Source organism: Callospermophilus lateralis, chromosome X (genome assembly GCF_048772815.1).
Source record: "Callospermophilus lateralis isolate mCalLat2 chromosome X, mCalLat2.hap1, whole genome shotgun sequence".
Classification (NCBI taxonomy): Eukaryota; Metazoa; Chordata; class Mammalia; order Rodentia; family Sciuridae; genus Callospermophilus; species Callospermophilus lateralis.
Genome location: NC_135325.1, coordinates 21,432,436 through 21,450,409, shown reverse-complemented (window position 1 = coordinate 21,450,409; position 17,974 = coordinate 21,432,436).

Sequence of the window (17,974 nt, the reverse complement as noted above, 5' to 3'; positions counted from 1 at the left end):
ATGAAGGCATGATTGTCTAATTTTGTCTAGGCTCTGCTACAGTAAGTCAGACAACTATAAAATAACACCAATATTCGATGGCTTAACACAATAAAAATCTATTTTTCTTGGCAAGGTAGCATGCAGGAATGATAATGATCCTTCAAATAGTTACTCAGAGATACTAATAAGAAAATAACTATTCTATATTAATCTTATAATAGTGTTTTTTTAATTCATAAAGTTTAACATCCATTATGTTTCATGCTTAGCTAATACAAGAAATTTGTGCCAGTATTCATGTGACAGCATATATAAAGACCTTTCCATTAATTAGTGGAGAGGTTTGGGTGATTTTATATCTACCCAGTTCCCTTTTCTCTCATTTGAGCTAAATATTGACCCTACACAAATGAAAAATCTTCTTCCTTTTTGTTATTCCTGAACCTGTTAATGGTAGTATTGACCTATGAAAAATATTTGAGCACTATCAGAAGGATGAACTTGTAAATTACGATTTAATTTAACTACAGAAGTTATGGGCAAAAATCAATCCCTGAACTGAATAATTAAGTAAATAAACTTGCATGTAAGTTGTCTTCTGTTTCATTTGATAATTTGCCTTTGTTTTGGGTACAATTGACAATTTTGATGTCTTTGATGATGAGCTTAGCATCTATATCAATCAGAATAGCATTGTGTTGTAAACTGAATTGACCCACAATGTATCATTTTAATTTATTTTTATCAAATTTACATACGTATTCCACATTGTAGTATTTCAGACTAATTGTTCATACTCATTTATAATATTAATTCTAGGACCATCACTTCAAGTATATATTTCTTTTGATTTTTATGACTATTTTATAATTATAATTTATAAATAAATAGACTGAATTGCTTCTCCATGTGAATGTCAACTAACTGATCTAATTTTTCTGGATGTGATGGACATGTTTATTACCCTGATTGCAGTGATGGTTTCACTGGTACATACATAAGTCTATCTCATTAAATTATATTCATTAAATATGTACAGTTTTTACATATCATTTATACTTCAATAAAACCATTAATAATAAAGAAAAAGCTCAGAAATATCTATACATATAAGCACATACTTTGAATTGAAAGATAAATAAATAATAAAAGCTCTAAGTACTGAACTTTATGTAGAAGTGGACCCATGGTCAGGAGAGAGAGTGTCTATCAGGGCATCCTTCCTGCAGGAGATGGGTTTTGAGTCAGGTGGTGAAGGAGTTTAAAGTCAAGGATTAATAGTAGGAATGGGACCTGTATCTCACAGAGGAATCATGGTGTTTATTGCTCAGTGATGATGGGGACATTTTGTCCAAGGTGAAGTCAGTTGACTTTTCTGTCTCTCAGTTTCTTCATCTGGAAAATGGTTATAGAAACATGCACTTTCTTTAACAACAGACAAACAAACCATAATGCCCTACTTTGCCTTTTTTCTCATTTCCTCATCTGGAAAATGAATATAGGAACTTCCACATTAATGTAAGGACTCGTTTTTTATATTATTAAATGTATACCAAAAAGAACTGGGAAGCAGTTGAGGAGGTTGGTCTGGAAAATCCTTCTCAGCAAAGGAGGTACTCACCTCCCTGTCTCTCTTGATTCTAAGAAACCCATCCCTGCAGAATTTGGGGAAATCCATATCTGACTTCTTTCCTTTCTTGGAGGTTGGGAGAGTGTGGATGACTCTCAGGCCCCCAGGATAGAGAAGAAGGTAGGGAATGCCAGAAGTGGTACCACAGCCTTTCTATTTCTGCTCTAGTTCGTGGGATTAAGCGCACTCCCATGTCATAGTACTTGATACCAAGGAAGGGACCGTGCAGAAGTGGGCAAATGTGGGCACTGTGTGCAGAGCAGGGAGGCTGTGTATAAGAAAGTGAGCTAGGTGTGTGTGGAGTAGTTGGGAGAGGAAGTTGGGTATGTAGGAGGATGTTGGGTTGGAGGGAGCCTCCTAGTCAATCTTCCAGGGTACCACTGGGCTATGCCTGGGCCAGGGCTTAGCAACGGATCCCTACACTGAAGTAGGCAGAGAGGCCTAATAAAATTGCATGTGACATTGGTCCAGGCCAGAGGTCAGCAAACCTTTTCAGTAAGGGGTCAGATAATAAATATTATACACTTTGCTTGATAGGAATTGTTGGTCTCTTCTATTGTAGCAGAAAAGCGACCACCAGTGCATTATATATGGAGCAAGTGAAGCTGTGTACCAGTGAAATTCCACAGAGCGAGATAGTCATGGGCTGGAGTTTACCCAGGAGGTAAATGTTTGCCCACCCATTGAGTAGGAATTCTGAAAAGGAGTGTGGTTTAGATGACACCTCAACAAGATAAGGGGCTCCAGTGTGCTGATCCCCACCCCTTCCATGCTGGGGTTCTCTTACCTGTGGAGTTCACACATTTCACAGTAGGGCCCAGCTTGGTTTTGCTCTCCTGTTTCTGAGTTGCCTGAACCCACCAAATTTCTTAAAGTGTATTGGGATCAAAAGCACTTCACAGATAGCTGACCAAGAAACCCATGATCTGTTACTTCCTAAAAAGAATAAGGGCTCTCCCCATGATGCAGGGCAGCATTTCCTTCCTTTTCTTCCCTTGTCTTCCCATTTCAGCTTAACACGGAGTAAGATCAGATTTGGGGACTCCTATAATGAGAACCAGGTAATGAGAAACCTTGATAGAACACACAATTCTGAAGAGGTGACTTGGGAGCCAGGTAAGGAGTGAAAATGAGACCCAGGTCTCCCTCAGCCCCTCCTTTCCTGCCTCCCTGGCTCCTATCTCCACAGCTCCACCTCCTCTTAATCACCTGGGAAGCTCCAATGACTCACCCTGGGTACTGGACTGATCCTGAAAGAGACCAGTACTTATGGTATCAAGAGCCATGAGTGAGGACTGGTGCATCTTTCTGGCCTGACCAGGAAAGCCCTCCCTACCCTTGCCACCTGGCATTCCCCAGTAGTTGGGAGCAAACCTATGCTGGTCCCTCTTGAACCTGCCTTATCAGTCCGTCCTCTTGAGTGTAGTGCAATTTGTTATAATATACAAAGTGGTCTGTATTTACAGTTTTCAGTTTTGCAAGGATTCAGTAGGAATTTAAAAGAAGTTTTTCTAAGTGTAAAAGCAGCTGAGAGATGTGTCCTCCTGTATTTGGTTTTTGTTTTTATTTTTAAGTTTTGATAAATTTTCTGATATTATTTCATTGAAAAGATTGTGCATTTCAGTGGTTTGTATTTCTGAGCCTTCATCTATCCCAATAAATCTTAAGTTTGTTATTTTCATGTTTTCTCATATTTCTTAAAGTTCTATTCATGGTCTCTGAACATGTTTTCTCCATGGTCACCTTTATTTTCTAGATTATATGTTTTGTCTTCCTTTCCTGGGAAACTCTGTTTTCCACGTGGTCTAGTCTGTTGGTGATGGTTTCCATTGAATTTTTAATTTGGTTTATTGTTTCATCCATTTTGAGCATTTTCTACTGATTCTTCTTCAGAATATCTATCTAATTGTTGAAATGATCTTTCATTTCTTGTATTTTCTCTCAGTTTATTCATTACATCATATTTTACCTCATAGATCAGTTTCACTATGAAATTTCTGAATTCCATGTCTGACATTTCCTCCACTGTGGTGTCAATGGAGATTATTATTGACATATTCTGTGTTATTTTGGATGGCTTGTTCCCTTTCTTTTTCATGTTGTTTATGTGTCTATCCATCTATCTGGATGGATCTGATGCGTAGATTTTCTACCTTATGAGTTTATGGTGTCCCTTTATGTTACTAGTACCTCATAGATTGGGGTGGGGAGATCCCACTGATATCAACAATCTATGTAAACAATATATAGCAGTAGACTAGGTCTTTAGTTCCTATTTTGATATCTAGTATTAATTGGTACAGTATTTAGAGACAGTAGGATCAGCATTTCCATCAGTAAAAACAGTAAATAATTATGCATTATCTGTAGCTTAAAATCAAACAATAGGTGTTGTCTATGACTTTGGCCATATTAATTGTTGATGTGACATTGGTGGTAGGGGCAGATGTTATTTACCTCTTAATACATTAGTATTAAGAAGTGAAGGATAGAGTTGAGTATGAGGAAAGAAGAAGAGATAGGAGAGTATAAAATTGTTCATAATTTCAAAGGATGCATAGGGAAGATGCAGTGGTAACTTAGGATATGTTGTTAATGGAAAAGAAAACAAAATAATATAAAGGAGAATAGAAAGAATGGGATTTGGGTGTCAGAAATAGAAAAAAAAAAGAGAGAGGGAGACAGGGAAAATAGAGTTCTGGAAAAGACAAAACAAAACAAAATCAAAATATGCTAATCAAAACCCCTAACCCTCCATATACAGAGCATGGAAATATAACCCTTTGTGAAAAAAAAAGAGAGGTTAAAAAAAAGCTAGAAATGAAGAGAGAGAAACAAATATAAATATGTGCAGGAGTTCTTGAATCAACCATTGCACATTCAAATAAAACAAAACCCAGTATAGAAAAAAAAAAAAAAAAAAAAAACCAGAACAGCTACAACAACAAGCAAACAACAAAAACTCAACCAAAAAATCTTGGTGAAATGTATCCACTATGGTGGACAAAATAGTTAGTGAGCACATGTCTTCACTCTCTGTGCCCAACTGATTTCCTTTTGGTTTCTTCTTGAGATATGAAGTAAGCGTGGGAGTATCGGCCATGGGTGGTGTGTACCTTTTTATTGTGTTGCTTGCTCACTGAGTTGAAGGTTGAGGCTTAAGACTTCCAATTTCCTTCTTGTGAGATTAGTGTGGGCATGCCGGGGAAGCTGGGTTGTGGGTAGGCAGCAAAGTGGCTATTTACATGCGGGTGGCCCAGCTGGCCTAGGCCAAGTGGATTAGGGCTGGGTGCTGCTTCCTGCAGGCCAGCAGCAAAGCAGTGTGCTGGGCAGGGTGGGTTGTGATGTGGCTGGCCACGTTCGGGGATCCCAGGTAGCCTGTGCTAGGTGGATCATGGCCAGGCACTGGGGTCTGAGGGCCTCAGTGAAGCTATGTGTTGCGCTGGACAGGTTTGGCCAGGAAGCTGCAACATCCTGGCATCAGGGCTTTGGGCTGGCTGCTAAACTCTAGGCCTAGTAGGCAGAGTGGTGGGCCAGGTCAGGGACTAGAGGGTTAGGAGACTGCAGACTCTGGAGCCAGAGGACCCTGGTGGGTGCTGGACTGATGCTGGACATGGCAGGTCCCAGGCACCCAGGGAATAGTGAATGTTGAACTGGGGAGGGAGGTGGTGACAGGGCTGGTTCCCGGACCCTCGGGCTGGATAAACCAAAAGCCAAATGCTGTCACACTTACCTTTCAACCTCCAACCCACTATAGCTGGTCCTGTCAGCCCCAGTGAGCCACAGGACTAATGGGCTGGAGCGAGCTGGGATCTCTTCTGCCTCTCTAACCTGTGTCCCTCACCCCCACCCAGAGTAAATTCTCCCAGTTTCTGACTTTCCATGGGTTTGTTAGGCTCAGACAGGACCACAGAGACCTAGCTGCAAACTCAGGGATCCTGGTTTCTAGTTTCTCATGGCTCTGCCACACCACAATCCCAAGTTGTCGCAGTACAGTACTATTATTAGTGTAAGCATAAAAAGGAAGCAAACTTTGGTGAGACTTTCCATGGATGGGTTGGGTTTGCTTATAGAGAGGAAAAGGGTAAATTATGGAAGAAGGTAAAAATGAGCAATGGTATCCCTTGGAATTCATTAGGAGACAAGTTAATAGGCAGCAAATTATCTTGGAAAATTATAATGGGATATGATGCTGGAAAGCTAGATTAAGTTCAGACTAAGGAGGACATTCAACACTAGGTTAAGGATTCTCTACAGTGCTTTGGAGGTATTCCAGGAGGATTATTTTTTAATCAATGTTTAAGGTGAAATGGCTTGGAGGGGGCTGGAAGCAGGAAAATCTATTGAGGGGATGCATTAACTTGGGCTAAAGTACTATATACTCATACTTCAGTAAAGGCAGAGAAAATAGAGCTAAAGCAATGAATCTAAGAAATATTCAAAGGAAAAACTGTCAAAGTCCATGTCAGTTTGTACTGTCTATGTAAAATGTATTATATTCATAGAGTTCCAAGTTTACAATGCGCTATCACATATAATAGAAGTTAAAAAAGGATTTTGAGTCTCAATCTTGAGTAAACAGAGTAGTGATAGAATCAATAGAAGAGTATACATAATATAACAGTAAGAAGCTGTTTTTTCCTTTTTGGTGCTGGGGATGGTGCCCAGTGCCTCTTGATGCAAAGAATGCACTCTGCCACTGAGCTATAACCCCAGTTCAGAAACGAGTTTCTGTTTGAATGCAGGCAATAGTAAGACAACCAAGTTGAGAAAGCCTCTATCAGAGATATGTGGAATGGAAGGAAAAGAGCAATCAGAGATGGAATTATAAATCTGTAAATAACATGCAGTAAGGTGATCAGTCTTCTCTACCACAGCCAAATCAAAAAAAAAAAAAAAGTTTTGGTGAAGCCTTAGTTTCTATGATTTTCATATTTTATAGGTGTCTATATATTATATTTCAGTAGGTTATATTCATTTAAGGGAATGTGTGTGAAAACAAAATACTTCTAATACTACATGTATATGAAATGACAAAGCATAGATTTCTAAACTCAGGATAAACAAACAATTCTTAAAACTAAAATGGAACTACATATATTTAAAGAAGATTCATTATGAGAACTTCATGAAATTTGGAGTAATTTTTACAATGTGAATTTTTTTCAAAACATTGCAGTTTGGCCTTGCCATAGCTAGCTTTTGGTTTTTCAGAATATGATGGCAGCTTAAATCATGACTTAGTATCTTTTTTGCCTTTTTTTTCTTGTTAGTATTTTCATTCTCTCAGGTTTTCATTGCTCTTTCTGGTATTAGGTCTATTTTAAATTCCAAATAATCCTTTTATTATTTAAATAATGCAGCATGTTTTTCAGTCATGTTAATGCATATCTTAAAATTATTTCCTTATTTATAGCATTATTTCTATTACTCTGTTGAAAACAGAGCTATGGAATGTATGTGTGTGTGTGTGTGTGTGTGTGTGTGAAATATCAGTGAAAATTTACTGAAACAATTAATAAATTTCAGTTAAGACCAATGGTCTTTTCATTTAACTTGATAATTACAACTGTTGTATAATATCTATTCTTTGAACCAATTGTTTGAATTATAGGAAATAAGATGAACACATAATTTTCTTTTTTTATGCTAAATAAAGAAGTAGTTTTATACACAGACCTGCTACAGTACCCAACTAGAATCTTTTATTTGTTCCAATTTATTTCTAATACTTAATGCATCAGTGCTGTCCTTCTCTTTTCAGAAGCCTCTTTAATTTCATTCACCATTACAGTGATTCATTATCCTTGTCCTCTTGCTTCTTCTGATCTAGTGCTTTATTGCATATCCTTATAATAGTTTTCTTCAAGCACCACTTCTAATGACTCTGCCTCAATCTCACATTTCAAAATCTGCCTTTCCTCATCAATTCTATGAGATTCTAGTTACCTCCCATTTTTAATTTGAAGTTGATGACTTTTCATATTTCCCTTTATATTTGCTTTCTTATCATGGATCCACAATCATATAGCAATTGATAGAAAGTATCCACCATGCTCTCAGGTTTGTACATATAAGGAAAATTCTAGGGGCTGTGGGCATAGTTCAGAGGTAGAGTCCTTTTCTGGCCTACACAACACCCTGTGTTCAAGCACTAGTACCAAAAGAAAAGAAAAGGAAAATTCTGGACTCCAGAATATATAGCAGAGTTTCTTAACCCCACAAATACTGATATTTAGACAGGATATATATCTTGTGGAAGGATGTCCTGGACATTGTAGAAGGTTTAACAGCATTACTAGCCTCTATCTACTCCCACTGTACGGTCTGACAACTAAAAAAACATTTCCAGACAATTCCAATGTTCCCTGGTGGAGGGGACAATTAACATAAAATTGGGAATTACAGATCAATAGGATCACTTAAGAGGATCTATTCACTTTGGATTTAGATTACTTTTTTGGCTCATAGCTACACTTAGGTCTTTAAATATTTAGTGTTTTCCTTGGTACATTATCCTTATACTAGGCATAACTAGCCAGTGAATTTTCAATACCCTTTCATCATTAATTTGTAAAGTGATTGTTATCCTATTTAAGTTTTCCAAGTGATATCCATGGCAGAATGAGATTTAGTCAATATATGAAGTTTAGGATAGTAGGTTTCCAAAAGCACTTGAAATTAGACATGATAGATATTTTATTATATTGTGGGAAGAATGTTGAAAGAGGAATTAGGGACATTGTATGCTGGTCTATAAACCAAGTTGGAACATTGACAAGAGATAGTGTCTTGTTTATCAATCATTCTAGAATGGATGAGCTTAAGGACTATGTATGCTTACCTTGAATTAAAGCAAAATTAAAATATCTACATCTGTCATTCTTCCATTTTTCAAATGAGGGTATAAATTTATATCATGTCTAAAAGAAACTAACTTAATATACAATGACAGAACATAAGAACAATTGCATTCGTCCATTTAAACTTGAAGAACTACTTTTAACATTTATTGTAAGGTAGATCTGGTGGTGATGTGATGAACTCTCTACCATTTATTCTTTTAATCTAGAAAATTTTTATTTTTTCTTTGTTTTTGAAAAGCAGTTTTTCCAGGTATAGTATTGTTGATTGACAGGTTTTTAAAGAAAATAATTTCAGCACTTTTGAGTGTATCACTACCCTCCCTTCTGAGCTGTGAAATGGATGAAAAGTTTACTGATAGATTTTGAAGATTCCCCCACATATTACAAGTCCTTTTCTTTTGTTAATTTCACAATACTTTGTCATTGACCTTTGAAAATTCGATTATAATCTGTTTTGGCATTGGTTTCTGTGGGTTCATCTCATTTTAGATCATTTGGACCTCACTGATCTGGATGTTTATAAATGGAATTTTACATTTGCAATAATCTCCCCAACACCTACCCTTCTGTCTGTCTCTCTAATTTCATCTTAAAATACCCTTTCCTTTACCTACTGAGGTGGTCTTTTTTAAAAGGCAAATATTTGAGGGCATTTTTTTTTTGCTAAAGGTTAGATGCATGCCCCTCCCTGGAATTTGGGTTTCCTTCTTATTGATTCAATCAATCACATAAAGCAGAAGAAATGTCGTATGACCTTTAAGGATAGACTAGAAAAGGACACGAAGCTTAGAATATTGTCATAGTTCATTTTGGCTGCTATAGTACTGTAGACTGAAGACTTGAAACAAAAAAAAATATATATGCATTTCTCATGGTCCTAAAGGCTGGAAAGTCCAAGGTCAAGGAGCCAGTAGGTTAAATGTATGGTGAGGGTCTGCTTCCTGGTTCACAGAGTTAGTTGTCTTCTTGCTGTTTCTACACATGGTGGAATGGCTGTGGGAACTATCTATGGTGTCTTTTATGAAAGCATTAATTTCAATAATGAGGGTAGATCCTACCTAAAGCCCCATCTCCTAATACCATCACAGTGGGGGTTAGGTTCATATGTTGGTCGGAATTTTTTAAGAATACAAACATTTAGTCTACCATTTGAAGACTTTCTCATATTTCCCTCTCAGAAGTCATTCGGTATGCTTTTAAAGAAACTCAGCACACATGAAGAAACTACGTGTTGGTGTGCTACTTGATAGTCCCAACTGAGCGAAGACTTCAAATTATCCAGTCCATTCACTAGATGTGTAAGTAAAGAAGACTTCAGATAATTTCAGCTCCTGGTCAATGAATCATTCTAAGTTCAATTGCATCTTTACATCTAAAGCCACAGATAAATCATCTTTATTGTGTCCAGTATGAATTGCTGGCCTGTAGAATTCATGAGAATAATAATATGGTTATTGTTTAATGCCACTAAATTTCGCCTTTTTTTAAAAAAAAATGAAGCCATACTAACTGTAATACTTCCTTAAGAACCCTAAACTTTCTTTTACTTTAGAGACTGTGGCAGATGTGGTTAACTGGGCATCCATTCTCCAGATGCTCCGAATGTTGGATCACAGCTGCCTCTTTACTTTGGAAAATTAACTTTGGCTGACAGGAATTGCTTTGCATGGGAATTGCATCTTTCCACCCCTGCAATGCAACCCTTAGCTAATGAATGACCAACACAATTATTCATAGGTTCGAAATGGCCAACCCTATACCTAATGGAAAGGAGCACACTGAAGTTCAGTTAATGCTCTAGAGTCTATTCCCTCTTGGTAGCCTTGATGTGAGGAACGCATCCTCATTTAGTTTTCGCATAATCCCTATTCTGCTTGCTCTGTTTAGAACTTTTTCCTGAAAAACACTCTCAATAAATCATGTCTCTTCAAATTTGTATCTCAGGCTCTGCTAAACAAGAACTTAATCTAAGAAAGATCTGCACATGAGCTCTCTCTGTAGAAACGTTGTGCTCCCATGATCTTGCTAGGCAAATTCATTCTCATATTTTACTTTTCAGTCTGAAGTTCACATCTTACGACAGGGAGAGTTTCCTGTCCCAACTTATTCCCTTACTCTCCCCACCCTCATAAATTTCTATCATATCATACTTATTGATTTATTCATAGAATGTTTTTTTTCCAGTTTGACAGTCTTAAGTTTATTGGTTTAACACTGGCAGAGTGTCTAAACCTTTTTCTTCTCCACTGAGTATAGGAAACATGGCATTTTCACTCAATATTGCACTTCTAATGCTATTAGTACAATGTACTATATGCAGTAGATATCAATAAATATATGTTGAATGCATAAATGACTAGAAAGATAAAATTTTGCAGTAACCAAAGATGTATACAAAGTTTTATTTTAAGTAATGTTTAAATTCTATTTAAATTGTGATAATATAGTCATCAAAAACTATATTAAACAACCATTAAAATAATACCTTAAGATAATTTCTTGATTCTTTTAATTTAGGGCTGAGGGTGTAGCTCAGTTTTAGAGCACTTGCTTAGTATGCTTGAGGCCCTGGATTCAATCCCCACCCCCAGAAAAAAAAAAGAATTTCCTGATTCTTTTAATTTAAAACACCTTAAAATGTCCATAATAGAATCTATTAGGCAAATCAGGAAGAAAGGATAAATACTATATAATTTCAGATTAGTCTACATATATGCATATATTTGGAAAAACAGAATAGTGTAAATATGTCAATATTTAGCAATGGATATGAGTGAATGATAAACTGTTAATTTTTTATTTCTTTTTGGGTCTTTTTTTCAGTTATGCAACTCAACTTTTAATTACATGAGAAGTTTAAATCATAAGAGCAAATTAAACAATTTCTTTTTTCACATGCCAAAAAAATGAACGTTAAAATCCTTTCCAAATTTTCCAATAGAAATTATATTAATGTGGAATAAAAAAGTGTTAAGATAAAAGTTTTTTTTAAATTTTTAAGTTGTAGCACTTTATGTATATCTTGATTGCCAGTTTCTTAGTCACGTCCCCTCATTAGTGTTCTTTTTTTTTATTGGTTGTTCAAAACATTACAAAGCTCTTGACATAACATATTTCATACATTAGATTCAAGTGGGTTATGAACTACCATTTTTACCCCAAATACAGATTGCAGAATCACATCGGTTACACATCCACATTTTTACATAATGCCCTATTAGTAACTGTTGTATTCTGCTACCTTTCCTATCCTCTACTATCCCCCTCCCCTCCCCTCCCATCTTCTCTCTCTACCCCATCTACTGTAATTCATTTCTCTCCTTGTTTATTTTCCCATTCCCCTCACAACCTCTTATATGTAATTTTGTATAACAATGAGGGTCTCCCTCCATTTCCATGCAATTTCCCTTTTCTCTCCCTTTCCCTCCCACCTCATGTCTCTGTTTAATGTTAATCTTTTCTTCCTGCTCTTCCTCCCTGCTCTGTTCTTAGTTGCTCTCATTATATCAAAGAAGACATTTGGTATTTGTTTTTTAGGGATTGGCTAGCTTCACTAAGCATAATCTGCTCTAGTGCCATCCATTCCCCTGCAAATTCCATGATTTTGTCATTTTTTAGTGCTGCGTAATACTCCATGGTGTATAAATGCCACATTTTTTAATCCATTCATCTATTGAAGGGCATCTGGGTTGGTTCCACAGTCTGGCTATTGTGAATTGTGCTGCTATGAACATCAATGTGGCAGTATCCCTGTAGTACACTCTTTTAAGGTCTTCAGGGAATAGTCTGAGAAGGGCAATAGCTGGGTCAAATGGTGGTTCCATTCCCAGCTTTCCCAGGAATCTCCATACTGCTTTCCAAATTGGCTGCACCAATTTGCAGTCCCACCAGCAATGTACAAGAGTACCCTTTTCCCCGCATCCTCGCCAGCACTTGTTGTTGTTTGACTTCATAATGGCTGCCAATCTTACTGGAGTGAGATGGTATCTTAGGGTGGTTTTGATTTGCATTTCTCTGACTGCTAGAGATGGTGAGCATTTTTTCATGTACTTGTTGATTGATTGTATGTCCTCCTCTGAGAAGTGTCTGTTCAGGTCCTTGGTCCATTTGTTGATTGGGTTATTTGTTATCTTATTGTCTAATTTTTTGAGTTCTTTGTATACTGTGGATATTAGGGCTCTATCTGAAGTGTGGGGAGTAAAAATTTGTTCCCATGATATAGGCTCCCTATTTACCTCTCTTATTGTTTCTCTTGCTGAGAAAAAACTTTTCAGTTTAAGTAAGTCCCATTTGTTGATTCTTGTTATTAACTCTTGTGCTATGGGTGTCCTATTAAGGAATTTGGAGCCAGACCCCACAATATGTAGATCGGAGCCAACATTTTCTTCTATCAGATGCAGAGTCTCTGATTTGATATCAAGCTCCTTGATCCACTTTGAGTTAACTTTTGTGCATGGCGAGAGGAGGGAATTCAGTTTCATTTTGTTGCATATGGATTTCCAATTTTCCCAACACCATTTGTTGAAGATGCTATCCTTCCTCCATTGCATGCTTTTAGCCCCTTTATCAAATATAAGATAGTTGTAACTTTGTGGATTAGTCTCTGTGTCCTCTATTCTGTACCATTGGTCCACCCGCCTGTTTTGGTACCAGTACCATGCTGTTTTTGTTACTATTGCTCTGTAATATAGTTTGAAATCTGGTATCGCTATACCACCTGATTCACACTTCCTGCTTACAATCGCTTTTGCTATTCTGGGTCTTTTATTTTTCCATATGAATTTCATGATTGCTTTATCTATTTCTACAAGAAATGCCGTTGGGATTTTGATTGGCATTGCATTAAACCTATAGAGAACTTTTGGTAATAGCGCCATTTTGATGATGTTAGTTCTGCCTGTCCATGAACAGGGTATATTTTTCCATCTTCTAAGATCTTTTTGTAATCACTTCTTAAATTTTTCCATTCTTCCAAATTATGTACAATGGATATGACAATCATAAATAGAAACAACTACCAATTGAAGCATTGTTTCAAGAAATATAATGCCTTAAGGCACCAGGTATTGTGTGTGTGGGGGGAATTAGGATTATAACATTAGCAATAGTAGTAGCTACTGTTCTCTTTCTTAATGTAGTTTGTAAAGGGTTTTAGATACATTTTTTTAAACTAAATGACTGAGAGTTATTCCTCACAGTAGAAAGATGATACGGAGTATGCTATAATTGTTTCCTAGAGAGAGTGGTAGAAGATTCCACCTTTGCTAAAACAATTAGCTATCTATCCAGTGAGAAATTCAGGAGCTATCTGTGGAGATTAGGAATGATGGGGATTCAGAAAAGAGAAGATTATGAATAGGTGAAACTACTCAGGATGGAATATTGTTGAGTTCTCTTAAGAGGACTAGATGCCTTCTTTAATAGTATTGGACAAGAGAATCTACTGGCAGTAAGAAATATAAATGATTACTACTTTTTATAGAAAATACAATTAGACATAGCTGATTGAGTGTTAAGATAGGATATTACCACTTGGCCTTCTTTGGCCCTTGCCATCAGTTGGTCATCCATGCATCTTGAGGAGAAGAGAGAATTGTGTACATAGGTTTTTACAGCAATTGTGATGATTCCTCACCCTTTATCCTTGTATAATTTCAAACACTGGAATTTTAGGAAGTAATGGATGGTGGATTAGTCACCTGTGGTGAGTGAATTAATCAACATTTCATCACTGTCTCAAAAAGCCAGAGAAAAACAACTTCATTGAGTTTAGAACCCCCATGATTCAACAACTCCCCCAAAGTTCTACTTCAGAACATTGCTGCATTTTGAGGACCAAATTTTCAACACATGAGCTTTTTAGGGACATTCCAGCTTCAAACCATAACATGATCTTCCCTGGTAACCTAAGCCATTTCTCAAGGGCCTTGCGTGTCAAGAAAGATTTTTCATTGTTATGTGCTCCTATTAAATGTCACTTTGCTGCTTTCCTGGGGTGTGAAACCACATTTTCAAAATAATTTCCTTAAATCTGAAACTTGGAATTAGGCCATAACAATTTAATCTCCATTTGGGGACCAATCCATCTATCACAGTCAGTGATGATGTCTTATTGATTTCTTATTTATACAAAATCACTGAACCTTTCATGCATATGATAAACAGATGACATATTTCCATTTTTAATCAATAATTTGTTCACAAAAATATTTGGGATTAAAGTTACAAAAGATTTAAAATTTTTTTTCAGCTTTAATTTTGTGTGTATAATGTCTCCATGCTTTCAGAGTTTATATATAATCTTTTTCAGAAAGTTTTTCCTCTTTAGTTTTATGGAGATATGTTTTGTATTAAGATGATTGAACATATACTGAGCACTTCCTGAGTTTTCATTTCTATAAAATCTTGCCTCTTGGCTTTAAACCTATTTATATTATTTCTTTAACTTCATGGCTGCATCAATTGCTTTCATTTTGCAGCCTTCTATGAATCTGTGATAGCTTGTATTCTTAAATATTCCAAGAGATAACCACATTTAGACCCTTCAAAGTTTATTTTTCATTCAATTTTTAGAAAAAATTTCTGGTTAGTTCACTGCTGCAGATTAGAATTAGTCTGGCGTTTAAAATTAGTACTCAGGGGAAGTGATGAGAGTCTTGCTACCTGAGTTACCTCTGGATCTGGCAGAAATAATATTTATGTGGAGAACAAAAAGATCATTTATCTGGTTTGTATTTGGAGTGGAGTTGGATGAGATATAAGGCTAGAACTGAACTTACTCAATGGAGTTTCTTTATTGAGGCACCATGTTGCTCTGAGTGGTCTGTCATACACTATAAAACTCCTACTTTTCCAAGAATTTAGGATGAAAACACATTTACTGAACTTCCAGCTGAGTAAGCTGTGTTGAAAATATAAAGATAAATATGACTCTTATATTTGCTCTGAAGTGTGGTTAAGGAACAATCTTTGTAAAAAGACACAGTGGGGTAAGTTAAGAGAGGGACCGACAGCAGTGTCACACTTCTGGGCATATTTGTGGAATGAGTAATCTGGGTCAGCAGAGTATGAGGATAAAACAGAGAAGGATATTTAGCCTCAAAAGGGAACATTTAGTTACTTGCACAGACTGTGATTTTTTTTCTATGGTTTTGGGAAAGCCACTACAGGTTTGTAAGGCGTTTAGCCACAAAATCTAAATTTGTTCACAGTATGGAGGATGCACCAGGATAGGGAAGGATTGAAAGAACAGAACCTTGGTAAGAGAATATTATATCAACCAATGAAGAGGAAATGAGATATAAGACTTTAACAGCAGGACATGGAAAAGGAAATGAATTAAATAGATTTTATAAAGACAGAATAAAGCAGAATCAGCAATTATTTAAATAGAAGAGTGTTTCATTTTCTGCAGAAACAGGATCATTTAAAAAAACTATACTAGATCTAAGTTTATGATACTTTACCATGGACACCTAATATTTATGTATGTTATTTCATTCTCTTGCTTGTCTGAAAGTTTGCTTACTCTGTATCCCTGACTTTCAATTCCTAGTATTATCCTTAATTTTCCATAGCAATGTTGGATACTACATTTTAATGATGAATCAGGTTTAATTCACTGGTTTATTGATATTAGCTTCCAACTTATTTCTCTATGACATGTTTTTTTTTCTTAGTTCTACTAGGTATGTTGTAAAAGCACAAAAACATACATTGGAGTAAAATAGTTCACTTTTGATATGACTGAGACATAAATTTGACATGGTTGAAAGTATTTGTGAGATTTATAATAAGAGTTATCTAATCCAAAGAATGATATGGACTTTTAGTTTAAATAAGTCTTTTCATAAACTGTCAATTGTATTTCAAAGGAAATATATATAATCCATTAAAAATGATGACAAAAAACAAGCTGCATTGTGTTTTGTTTAGGATTATTTTGTGGAAACGTGATTATTACAATTTTCTTCCTTGCTATATAGAAATCTATTATAATCCTCAAACTATTTTTGAAAAATCAACTAAATGTTATCAATGGCGTTCTACATTCATTTAAAATCCCTCAGTGGTAGGACTCTTAATGGCAGGAATTCCACATAATTTATCTTATTATTTCTTTTTTTTAACTTTAATTTTTATTATTATCATTTTTTTTTTTGGTGGTTCCAGGGATCAAACCCTCGGCCTCTTGCATTCTAGGCAAACACTCTACCGCTGAGCCACGTATCCATTCCTCTTGTTAATATTTATATACATCATTACCTAATTTGAGTTCAAATTTCATATGGCTGTCTTTAATCATGAGCAGATATTTTAGAATAAACAAAGGGCAAAAATTTAAGATAAACAATGGATTTTTGTTGTATATTATACACATATGCACATATATGTACTCCAGCATTTCCCCACTTTTTGACTCCATTATTTAATTTTCATTAATTGACTTGTAGGTCTGTATTTATAGAAACATAGTGACAATGAATATGCAAGGAAAAGAGCTGTTACCTTCTCAAACTTATTTCCTTGAATATTGATGAAAACAATGTCTAGCAGGTGGCAGTAATATGTATGAAGAAAAATCAGGCCCTTGATTTGGTGAGGATACCCTGGGTTGAATAAATTCCTTTTCATTTTGACAGGATCTCTAATATTGTACTTTCCACTCTCCTCATTATATGATTATTTCATAGTTCAAAAGTGTCAGAAGGATATTGAACTCAGTTATAAATTATAAAACTAGAATTACCATACTTAACATAATTCCAAGTAGCTGGAATTTGTGTGTGCTTTCCTTCACTTTGAAGACCACATTATTTTAATAGTAGCAATGATATTTGTGCATGGCTTCTTTATATATTTCAACCTATTATGTGACTATAAAGGAAGTTTAATAAATAAATGATTTGATATTCATATTAGTTCCAAAACTAAGAATCATAGACTATATTATTATTATTATATTAGTTACCTAGATAGTCTAAAATGTGAAAACAGAACTTAAAGGGATAATAAAAAACTGAGGGAGGGGCTGGGGTTGTGGTTAAGCAGTAGAGCACTTATCTAGCATGTGCAAGACCCTGGGTTCAATCCTCAGCACCATATAATTATAAATAAAATAAAGAGGTATTGTGTCCAATTGTAACTAAAAAATAAAATATTAAAATAAAAACTGAGGGAAAGAAATTTTCCCTATCAGTGAGCTATAATTTACTGAAAGTTAATAGTGTGAGGTTAAAGTCAAGGTGAAACTTTAATTTAGGCTAAGACTTTCTAGTGCCATGTGCCACTGATTAATATAAAACTTAAGGCACAACAAATTGGGTCTACAGATAAATCTCTCTAAGAGCATTTTCTTTGGATGACAGCCTATGGTGAGGGTTTGTTTTATTTTAAGATCTAAAAATCAATATAATTAAATCCATCAGATAGTCTTGGTCCATAGAGAGGGAAACCATAATCTTAATTTCTATGGGATTGTATCATGGTAATCATG